This window comes from Oncorhynchus masou, chromosome 11 (genome assembly GCF_036934945.1).
Source record: "Oncorhynchus masou masou isolate Uvic2021 chromosome 11, UVic_Omas_1.1, whole genome shotgun sequence".
NCBI classification, from domain to species: domain Eukaryota; kingdom Metazoa; phylum Chordata; class Actinopteri; order Salmoniformes; family Salmonidae; genus Oncorhynchus; species Oncorhynchus masou.
The window spans coordinates 24,294,703-24,307,104 of NC_088222.1; the positions used below are offsets into that span (position 1 = coordinate 24,294,703).

General features: G+C 42.0%; 1 protein-coding gene across 3 annotated transcripts in view; it reads left to right on the plus strand.

Moving 5' to 3' along the window:
- The first annotated feature begins 4,433 nt into the window (after positions 1-4,433).
- The window catches only part of LOC135548370 (protocadherin-1-like), a 142,672-nt gene continuing 134,703 nt past the window's right edge, over positions 4,434-12,402 (plus strand). For all 3 annotated transcript variants that reach the window (XM_064977901.1, XM_064977902.1, XM_064977903.1), the window contains exon 1: positions 4,434-4,909. The gene's annotated coding sequence lies outside the window, so the exon portion shown is untranslated. The remainder of the gene's footprint in view (positions 4,910-12,402) is intronic.

The window sequence follows — 12,402 nt, forward strand, 5'->3', positions numbered from 1 at the left end:
CAGAGATACTGGAGTAGTGAGCAAGACATGTACACGCTGTATAGGCAGGGATTAGGAAGAAAGTGATAGGTACCAGGATAAATAATACTACTAAGAGTACACATCATGGCAGTAGCATAAGTGGTGGTTGGTTGGGTGTTCGCGTGGTGGTGAGTGTGTGTGTGTGATAGGCAGATATACAGTACATATAAACAGGGCTGAAAAGTGACTTGTAGCAGGAATATCTAAATACTTGCAATAATATATACATGTAAACAGGAGCAATAGTGAAAAGTAGCAGCATAAATAGATATACACTAGTGGTAATGGCAATCAATATTTAATTAACAGCAGCGTAGTGGTAGTACTAAATCTAATTACTAATCATTTTAGCAGCAGCATAGGTGTGGGGGAGCAGTAGTTGTTAGCCATTTAACAATATTTTGGCCAGGGATAGGAACTTTTTAGGAGGTGGTTTGAGCTTTGATTCACTGGTACCACCTTCTGGATGGGAGCATGGAGAACAGTCCGTCTCTCGGGTGGTTGTAGTCTTTGGCAGTTTTTCTGGCCTTTCTTAGATACCGCCTGCACGTCCTGGATGGTTGGGAGCTCACCCCCAGTGATGTGCTGGGCTGTTCGCATCACGCTCTGTAGGGCCTTCCTGTCAATGGCGGTGAAATTACCATACCAGACAGTAATACAACCAGTCAGGATGGTCTCGATGGTGCAACTGTAAATGTTTTAAGGATCCGTGGGGCCATGCTAAATTGTTTCAGAGTCCTGAGGGAGAAGAGGCACTGTCGTACCTTATTCGCGGCTGTGTTGGTGTAAGAGGCCCATGTTAAGTCCTCAGTGATGTGGACACTGAGGAACTACACACTCTTGATCCTCTCCACTGCGGCCCCGTCGATGATGATGGGGGTGAAGTTACCGTTTTACAGTGTAATGTCTGAATTATTAGCAGGAAGGTGTAGCAAACTGTACAATGAAGCACAAACACAAACTCTTGAATCCCCTTGAAATTGTTAGTGAATTATAAATTTTAAACAAATCGACAAAGCTCTTGCATGAAATAGCTTTTGTGATAAAGACACATTGCAAGAGATAATCGAACATTTTTCGTGAAGAAATCTATTCTCTTGTTCGAGTGCAAATTTATATTGTGTGCTGAAATGTTAAACCCATCTCCTCTCTGAACAAATGCATAATCAAACAGCTTTGTTTGTGATTCACAAACTATTACAATGTTTTCCCTCTCTTCCTCATGCACGCGCACGCACACACACACACACACACGCACGCGCACATGCACGCACACACACGGACTGAACACACTGTACAGTACATCATTGTAAAGTATTTTTCCATTCAAATCTGAACTACAGGTGATTGACAGCAGGGTTGGCTGCCATTACCACAAATTGTACTGCAAATTAGTCACCTGTGTCATACAATCAGGAAACAAAAGCTTCCTGATTCTAAGAAAGTGTCATGCGGTGGAGTAGGTCATTTGTACTCAGACATTATCACTAGCCACAATGAATCTGTTCAGTGGCTGCTTTAACCCAAAGAGATCTTGAAAAATGAACACCTGACCGAAGTGTGGGAATCAAACATGGGGATGGTATATTTCATGGTTACTCTAGGAGCTCAAAATCTTGTGAACATCTTGGGGCTGTAGTAATCAATGAGCATTGTCACCAAATGATTGTAAATAAATGTCCACCTACGTTGAGAGGTCTTTGGAAGAAGAATGTCCAAGGAAAAGTATGTGATTTGTTGTTACTGTGTTGGAAACACACTTAAACTTTGCCCTTATTCATGACTCCAATTTAGCCTTGTGAGGAGAATTCCCCAAATCTCCAACACTGCCCAAATGCTCTGTCTAAATGCAAATATGCCTTGCACACATTACAGTTTCGGAAACATTTGGAACTTAACTTTCATATAAAATAATAATAGTTTAGGAAAGTTGCACCCGGCTTTTTTTTAAAGAACACCGCCTCCAACCGACACTACACTTCCTACCATCCATATTTTTTAGCATCAAATGTCTCCAACTGGGGAGGAAGTTTGGTACCTCAGCTGGTGGTTGTGTTTTTATTTTATTCTGATGGGTGCAACCAGGATGCAGCTTTGCTAAATTGCGTACTGTAAGTGTATATTTTGTGTTCAAAGGATTATTTCTCCCTGATGTGAAAAGTTTCCAAAACTGTATCGTAAGTGAGGATTATTAACTTTTCTAAATGTTAAAACAGAGTGTCGGGATAATAGCTCATTGATCCAGCTGTGGGCCATACCATACGTTCAATTGAGAACTCAAGGGCTGGGTATACCTAGCCTGACAACTCAAACTAAATTCTTCCACTGCTCTGTCGTTTGCTACATACATTAGTCTGAGACTACCATGGAGTCGTTTGTGGTGATGAGGGGCCGTTGTATAAAACTAAGTCATCAGCGATTTGGCTCGTCTCTAACGAATCTGCGTATCAAAGCCAATGACAATTTTCAAACTCCGGTTTTACCCATGTGTGTTCTGGCTCTGGCCCAACCCATCAGTTTCTGGACCAATCAGACGGCCCTGAAAGTGTTCATATTCGGTGACGGGTCGGGGAGGTACTCAGATCCAGAGTCATTGCGGAGAAGAAACTGACGTCTGTGTGTATGGCGTAGCATTTGGTCTGGGTAGCCAAGCAAGGGTATACCCCCCCCCTTGGGTTCTCAAGAGCAAACTTAAACTCAGATGCGCAGAAGTGGTGGGTTGTTGTATTTTCTAAATGAAATGATTGACTGACTGGACATAACAGTGGTCATAATTAACACCTTCATTAGGAAAACAAAACACCCTCATCAACAGGTGGACACACATGACTGGATGGCAACTATTTTCCATTGGGAAAGTGAGAGATCACCAGGCAGGACCTATCATGTCCACCCACAGGTGTTTCTGCTCATTAACGTAACCTATATGTGTCTGTCCTTCTCCAGAGGTCGTCACCACCAGCAAATGTTTGGGGGCTTGGAGTCAGACATGCAAATGTTTTAAGAAAAACCGTGTGAGAGTCAGACATTGTTTAAGACCTGAATTTTGGGAACATGTCACTTCTGACCCCTCCGGTGTGCGTGGGTGGAAGCTTTGCCGCGATTCGCTGCGAGCCGCTGTACGTTTGAGTGGCAGCCCCTAATGAGTACCCTGGAGAGGTAACCCAACAGCGGTTTGTTTGCAGCTAATGAGAGACTGGAGGAGGAGTGTCGATCAGAGATGTGAACTCTGATAAAGGCTGCTTTTACCAGGGGTGGAAAGAGGGGAAATAATGTTTCCTCCAGAGTAAGACGTTCAGGACTCTCTTTTGTGTCAGAGCATTGTGTTTGACTCATTGTTCCTGGGCAACTGCTTATGCTCAGCAGCTATGATCACTGGTGTCAGTGGCAAGGAAGGAGTGTGGGGGGAGGACTGGGAGGCTGGGCTGTTGAGAGAAACATGATTTATAGCCCAAAGCAATGTTATTCAACTAAACCCACCTGCATCTTTTAATTGATAACTCACAGTATTATGAGTTTGTGAGGTTCAGCAAATGCAATGCCTTGGTTAAGAACCTGTTCCAAATAGTCTGTTCACAGAGACCACTGATGTGCTACCCTTTCATCAAATGGGGACTAGGAGACACATGACTGGGCTATAGATATACTGCCCCAATGAATCATCAAATCAAATAAAGATTCCATGTCTACAGTAGCCTGCCTATTTTCTATTATTTTAGACAAGATGGCAGCATGGTATATTAATTCTGTTTCTTCCTAGAAACTAGTCACCTCAGGGTGGCGCCAAAAGAGCAAAAAGCACCCCTTGTGCTTTTCTCTGTTGAATTGGATTCCATTACACTCAAACTAATGCCAAAAGCTGATAAATTGAATATATCAACAAGTAAATAATCACATATGTGAGTAGAGGTTTTTAGAAGTTTGTGAAAAACATTTATCATGAGGTTATTGACGCATGACATCACACCTGGAACCTATCCATCTAGAAACACCCTTCTGGAGATGGAATATATAACAAATAACTTATGAGCTTAAGTAGCCTAAAATAATAATTCATTTCAGCAACCCTTTGTTTTAACATATAGACTAGTGTGGCAGTTCCAACATTATGATTTCGGTAGTTGATAAAATCCCTGTGTAAGTCTCAAGTCATTGTCCAGTGTTCAGCCTGTGGCATAAAGTGATGTGGATGAGAAGTTGCTGAGGCTGAGAGCGGTTCCGTGGCTGGAGCTCCACCTCCTCCTACGCTCTGATGCGCGGTCTACAGAGCAGAGCAAGTGCTGAAAAATTATCCCAACTTGCTTTCTCATAGCAAACGTGTTTCTTTTAGGCTACTCCTCTCGGCGACATATTCCGTTCTGTGATGAAGACACATTAGTGACATTTTATACGCGTTTTAAAATATCGTTGAATCTGTATTTCGCAATGGTTGAGAAACTTGTACCTTCGTCAAAGATGAGCGCATATCTCCGTTAACATGCATTTTTTTTAGAGTAGAGAAAAGCAATTGAACGTCACGGCCAGAATCCCAAAGAGTTCATTACTATTGACTATCTATAAAAACGAAATAAATATATTGATAGCTTGATTTGTGGTATTTTCCTCGGTCAGAAAAATAGCGTTTTTTTGCCAGTGGTAACATTGATAGCTGCATAATGACATGGGAATGAATACCTCGAATTTAAATGACAAGTTATCTATGGTCCTAATGGATTTTCTCTCAACTGTGGATTTTTCTACGTGAAACAGTATTTGAAATCATTAATTGAGACTGAGGTTTGAGGGTTAGATACCTGCCTCTGGGACTACAGAAGGAAAAACAAACCCAGGCAAGATTTGTGTTACGCGGAAGACCACCGGGGAAGAGGATCCTAAGTCTTTGGCAAAGGTAAATATATTTGCATAAAACCAGAATAATGCCATCCATGAGAAATGCTTGTGCAGTATGTCATGTTTAAGCTAAAAGTCAGCCGTTCTTTCTCTATTTCTAAATGGGTTATTATGTTAAGATCATTAATTGCTGTAGGCATAATTGCTAATACATTTGTTTTTAGGTCAGCATCTGTGTTATGTCCAAAAACCAAATAACCAAATACTGGTAAACCACCTAGTTCTATACAGATAAGGCTACAGTCAGTCACTAAATAACCGAGTGTACATGTTTACACATTAAAAGATTGATAATGCAAACCACTCCCCGTTAGTTCGTTTCCCGAGAATCCGTTTAAGCAGGTGCAAGAGCTTGAATCAGACACTTGTGTGACTAAAAGCCATTAAAGGTATGGAGTCATCACTCTACCCCCCCCCCCATCCCCCACCCCCACCCCCCCCTCACTTCCCGCAGTGAGGGCAAGAGATCTCCTATCGGTCAGCTCTCTGCAAATACTGACCAGACATACACACCATATTCGTTTAACATCGCCTATCAAGATAACCAGCCCACATATTAAAACTAATTTTAACAGTACATTATATGTTATACATGACTCAAGACGCAGCTCTTCAGTGCATCCTTTTATTTTACAGAGACTGGAAGCATTTCATTAGTGATTCACACCTATGCTCTGTCCATACTGTACCTTCATAGGGGCTACCCCTCCCACATATATTGACCAACAATACACATGGGCAGAGTATGGGTAAGGATTTATTGTCTTGGTGATTAGCTAATACATTATTGTTGTCTTGTCAATAGGCATATACAGTCTATAGGCTGGCTACTCAAATCGATATGATGTGTATATAAACTCGCTCTACAGGAATTGGTTTAGTCAGAGAATCTAAGGCTGTGTTTACACAGGCAGCCTAATTCTGATCTTCCGCTAATTGGTCTTAGATCTTTTCACAATATATTTTTCAGAGCTGTGACTGGAGGTGGGGGTGGGGGTGGGGGGGGGGGGGGGTCAAAATTGGGCTGCCTGTTGGCTGCATTTAGACAGGGAGCCCAATTTAAGATGTTTGTTTTAACTAATTGGTCATTTGACCAATCTGATCATTACTGAAAAATATCAATATTGGTCCTGTACACAGATTTCGCAGATGTTATTGTAGGTGGCGTGAAATGCTTGTGTTTCTAGCTCCAACAGTGCAGTAATACCGAGCAATACACACATAATGCCAAAAAGGTGTATATGTGTATAAATGTGTATATATACAATATACAAATCTGAGTCAGGCACACCAGGGTCAATTCTTCACTGTTGATGTTGAGACTGGTGTTTTGCAGATAATATTTATTGAAGCTGCCAGTTGAGGACTCTGTTTCTCAATCTGGACACTCTAATGTACTTGTCCTCTTGCTCAGTTGTGCACAGGGGTCTCCCACTCCTCTTTCTACTCATGGTTAGAGCCAGTTTGCACTGTTCTGTGAAGGGAGTAATACAACGCGTTGTTTGAGATCTTCCGTTTCTTGGCAATTTCTCGCATATATTAGCCTTCCTTTCTCAGAACAAGAATAGACTGAAGAGTTTCAGAAGAAAGTCTTTGTTTCTGGCCATTTTGAGCCTGTAATTGAACCCACAAATGCTGATGCTCAACTAGTCTGAAGAAGGCAAGTTGTATTGTTTCTTTAATCAGGACAACAGTTTTCAGGATATGGTAAGAGCCAGATGCAGACCGACTCAAAGTAACAATATTTATTACAGCAACAGAGGCAAAGGTACACAACGGCAGGCAGGCAGGCTCAGGGTCAGGTCAGGCAGAGATCGTAAATCCATATAAGGGCAAAGGTACAGGACGGCAGGTAGGGTCAGGGGCAGGCAGAATGTTGAGGGTCAGGAAATGCAAGGGTCAATAACCAGGAGGGTGAGAAAAAGAGTCTGGTAAAAGACAGGTGCTGACAGGACAAACACTGGTAAGCTTGAGAAACAAGATGAACTGGGAACAGACAAACCGATAACACAGGTGTAAATAAACAGGAGATAATGGGGAAGATGGGCGACATCTGGAGGGCGGTGGAGACAATCGCAAAGACAGGTGAAACAGATCGGGGTGTGACAGTGCTAACATAATTGCAAAACGGGTTTCTAAAGATCAATTAGCCTTTAGAAATGATAAACTTGGATTAGCTAACACAACGTGCCATTGGAACACAGGAGTGATGGTTGCAGATATTGGGCCTGTGTTGATATTCCATAAAAAATCTGCCGTTTTCAGCTACAATAGTAATTTACAACATTAACGATGTCCACACTGTATTCAAGGACATTTCTAGGTGACCCCCAACTTATGAATGGTAGTGTAGGTGTGTGTGTGTGTGTTTATATATACAGTGCCTTGCGAAAGTATTCGGCCCCCTTGAACTTTGCGACCTTTTGCCACATTTCAGGCTTCAAACATAAAGATATAAAACTGTATTTTTTTGTGAAGAATCAAAACAAGTCGGACACAATCATTAAGTGGAACGCCATTTATTGGATATTTCAAACTTTTTTAACAAATCAAAAACTGAAAAATTGGGCGTGCAAAATTATTCAGCCCCTTTACTTTCAGTGCAGCAAACTCTCTCCAGAAGTTCAGTGAGGATCTCTGAATGATCCAATGTTGACCTAAATGACTAATGATGATAAATACAATCCACCTGTGTGTAATCAAGTCTCCGTATAAATGCACCTGCACTGTGATAGTCTCAGAGGTCCGTTAAAACCGCAGAGAGCATCATGATGTCACGCCTTGGTTTTAGTATTTTGTGTTTTAGTTTATTAGTTAGTCAGACCAGGGTGTGACATGGGTTTATTTATGTATTGTGGTTTCATATTGGGGTTTGTAGTAGTTGGGATTGTAGCTGATTAGGGGTGTGTGTGTTTAATAGGTTTGGCTGCCTGAGGCGGTTCTCAATCAGAGTCAGGTGATTCTCGTTGTCTCTGATTGGGAACTGTATTAAGGTAGCCTGGTTTTCGCTTTGTATTTCGTGGGTGATTGTTCCTGTCTCTGTGTAGTGTTGCACCAGTCAGGCTGTAATAGGTTTCACGTTCTGTTTTGTTGTTTTTGTATTTATTAGTTATTCGTGTATAGTTCGTTCGTTTGTCTTCCTAATAAACATGAGTAACTTACACGCTGCATTTCGGTCCGACTCTCCTTCAACAAAAGAAGAACGCCGTTACACATGAAGAACAAGGAACACACCAGGAAGGTCCGAGATACTGTTGTGAAGAAGTTTAAAGCCGGATTTGGATACAAAAAGATTTCCCAAGCTTTAAACATCCCAAGGAGCACTGTGAAAGCGATAATATTGATATGGAAGGAGTATCAGACCACTGCAAATCTACCAAGACCTGGCCGTCCCTCTAAACTTTCAGGTCATACAAGGAGAAGACTGATCAGAGATGCAGCCAAGAGGCCCATGATCACTCTGGATGAACTGCAGAGATCTACGGCTGAGGTGGGAGACTCTGTCCATAGGACAACTATCAGTCGTATATTGCACAAATCTGGCCTTTATGGAAGAGTGGCAAGAAGAAAGCCATTTCTTAAAGATATCCATAAAAAGTGTCGTTTAAAGTTTGCCATAAGCCACCTGGGAGACACACCAAACATGTGGAAGAAGGTGCTCTGGTCAGATGAAACCAAAATTGAACTTTTTGGCAACAATGCAAAACGTTATGTTTGGTGTAAAAGCAACACAGCTCATCACCTTGACCACACTATCCCCTCTGTCAAACATGGTGGTGGCAGCATCATGGTTTGGTCCTGCTTTTCTTCAGCAGGGACAGGGAAGATGGTTAAAATTGATGGGAAGATGGATGGAGCCAAATACAGGACCATTCTAGATGAAAACCTGATGGAGTCTGCAAAAGACCTGAGACTGGGACGGACCATCTACAATGGAATGGTTCAAAAATAAACGTATCCATGTGTTAGAATGGCCAAGTCAAAGTCCAGACCTGAATCCAATCGAGAATCTGTGGGAAGAACTGAAAACTGCTGTTCACAAATGCTCTCCATCCAACCTCACTGAGCTCGAGCTGTTTTGCAAGGAGGAATGGGAAAAAATTTCAGTCTCTCGATGTGCAAAACTGATAGAGACATACCCCAAGCGACTTACAGCTGTAATCACAGCAAAAGGTGGCGCTACAAAGTATTAACTTAAGGGGGCTGAATAATTTTGCACGCCCAATTTTTCAGTTTTTGATTTGTTAAAAAAGTTTGAAATATCCAATAAATGTCGTTCCACTTCATGATTGTGTCCCACTTGTTGTTGATTCTTCACAAAAAAATACAGTTTTATATCTTTATGTTTGAAGCCTGAAATGTGGCAAAAGGTCGCAAAGTTCAAGGGGGCCGAATACTTTCGCAAGGCACTGTATATATATATATACATACATATTGTCACGACTTCCGCCTTTTTCAGTACCCTGTCATTCAAAGACAATTTGTTAAAATCCAAATAACTATGCAGATCTTCATTGTAAACGGTTTAAACACGGTTTCCCATGCTTGTTCAATGAACCATAAACAATTAATGAACATGCATCTGTGAAACGGTCGTTAAGACACTAACAGCTTACAAACAGTAGGCACTTAAGGTCACAGTTATGAACACTTAGGACACTAAAGAGGCCTTTCTACTGACTCTGAAAAACACCAAAAGAAAGATGCCCAGGGTCCCTGCTAATCTGTTCGAACGTGCCTTAGACATGCTGCAAGGAGGCATGAGGACTGCAGATGTGGCCAAGGCAATAAATTGCAATGACCGTACTGTGAGATGCCTAACCCAGTGCTACAGGGAGACAGGATGGACAGCTGATCATCCTCGCAGTGTTAGACCACGTATGACAACACCTGCACAGGATCGATACATCCGAACATCACACCTGCGGGACAGGTACAGGATGGCAACAACAACTGCCCGAGTTACACCAGGAACGCGCAATACCTCCATCAGTGCTCAGACTGTCCTCAATAGGCTGAGAGAGGCTGGACTGAGAGATTGTAGGCCTGTTGTAAGGCAGATCCTCATCAGACATCACCGGCAACAATGTCGTCTATGGGCACAAACCCACCGTCGATGGACCAGACAGGACTGGCAAAAAGTGCTCTTCAATGATGAGTCGCACTTTTGTCTCACCAGAGACTAGCATTTACGAGCAGTTGGAGGCCACGGAAGGAGTGTTGTATGGCATTGAAGCTCAGTTTTGCTGAGTTTATATATGTATGCTGTATTTATATTTTATGATCAAAAGTATGTGGACATCTGCTTGTCGAACATCTCATTCCAAAATCATGGGTATTAATATGGAGTTGGTTCCCACTTTGCTGCTATAACAGCCTCCACTCTTCTGAGAAGGCTTTCCACTACATTGCTACCAGGACTTGCTTCCATTCAGCCACTAGAGCAATAGTGGCATCTGGCGCTGATGTTGGGGGATTAGGCCTGGCTCGCTGTTGGCTGTGCAGCCCAGCCTAGTTCTTCCACACCGATCTCGACAAATAATTTCTGTTTGGACCACTCTTTGTGCACAGGGGGCATTATCATGCTGAAACAGGACAGGGCCTTCCCCAAACTGTTGCCACAAAGTTGGAAGCATAGAATCATATAGAATGTCATTGTATGCTGAAGCGTTAAGATTTCCCTTCACTGGAACTAAGGGGCCTAGCCCGAACCATGAGACACAGCCCCAGACCATTACTCCTCCTCCACCAAACTTTACAGTTGGTACTATGCATTCAGACAGGTAGCGTTGTCCTGGTATCCGCCAAACCCAGATTCATCCGTTCGACTGCCAGATGGTGAAGTGTGATTCATCACTCCAGAGAATGCTTTACACCACTCCAGCTGACGCTTGACATTGCGTAATGGTGCTCTTAGGCTTGTGTGCAGCTGCTCGGCCATGGAAACCCATTTCATGAAGCTTCCGATGAACAGTTCTTGTGCTGACGTTGCTTCCTGGGGCAGTTGGACCTCGGTAGTGAGTGTTGCACCCGAGGACAGAGGAATTTTATGCACTACACTCTTCAGTTCTCGACGGTCCCATTCTGTGAGCTTGTGTGTCCTACCACTTCGCTGCTGAGCCGTTGTTGCTTTTAGGCATTTCCACTTCACAATAATAGCACATACAGTTGACCGGGGCAGCTCTATGAGGGCAGATATTGGACTAACTGACTTGCTGGAAAGGTGGCATCCTATGACGTTGAAAGTCACTTAGCTCTTCAATATGGGCCATTCTACTGACAATGTTTGTCTATGGAGATTGCATGGCTGTGTACTTGATGTTATAAACCTGTCAGCAATGGGTGTGGCTGAAATAGGGGTGTCCACATACGTGTGTGTGTATATCTATATATAGTGTATACAGTGCCTATAGAAAGTTTTCACCCCCTTGAACTTTTTTCATATTTTACTACGTTAAAAAGTGGGATTGAAATAGATGTATATATTTTTTCATTGATCTAAACAAAATACTCCATAATGTCATAGTAATAATTTTATTCTACACATTTTTACAAATTAACTCAACTATAGTTGAGCATAAGTACTATAGCGTAAGTATTCACCCCTTTTGTTAAAGCAAGCCTAAATTAGTAAAATTTGTCTTAACAAATCACATAAGTTATATGGAGTCACTCTGTGGTTGACAACATCTGTAAGGTTCCTCAGTCAAATATTGGATTTCAAGCACAGATTCAACTACAAAGACCAAGTAGGTTTTAGAAAGCCTCATTAAGAAGGACAGTGATTGGTCGATGGGTAAAAATAATCAAATCTGACATTGAATATATGTTAAAACACAGTCAAGATAATAATTAAACCACCCATAACCTTCAAATATGCAGTCGTCCTAATGAACTGAGCTGCTGGACAGGAAAGGAAACTGCTTAGGAATGTCACCATGAGGACATTTGAACATTTAAGGACATTTAAAAGAGCTACAGAGTTCAATGGCTGTGATGGGACAAAACTGAAGATGGATCAGCAACATTGTAGTGACTCCACAATAATGACCTAAATGACAGTGATAATAAAAATATACAGAACATGCATGTGTATGCAAAAAGTCACTGAAGTAATACTGCAAAAAAACACTGCAACGGAATATACATTTTGGCCTAAATGCATAGCCTTATGTTTTGGGCCAATCCAACACATCATTGAGTAACTACCTCCTTATTTTCAAGCATGGCGGTATCTGCATTATGGTATGGGTATGTTTGACTTTGGCACAAACTGGGTAATATTTAGGATGAAAAGAAATGGAATGGAGCTAAGCACAGACAAAAATCCAGGAGGAAACCTGCTTCATTCTGCTTTACACCAGAAACTGAGAGAGGATTTCACCTTTCAGTAGGACAATAACCAACATCACAAAGCCAAATCTACACTGGAGTTGCTTACCACGAAGACACAGAATGTTCCTGAGTTGTGACTTAAATCTGCTTGGAAAT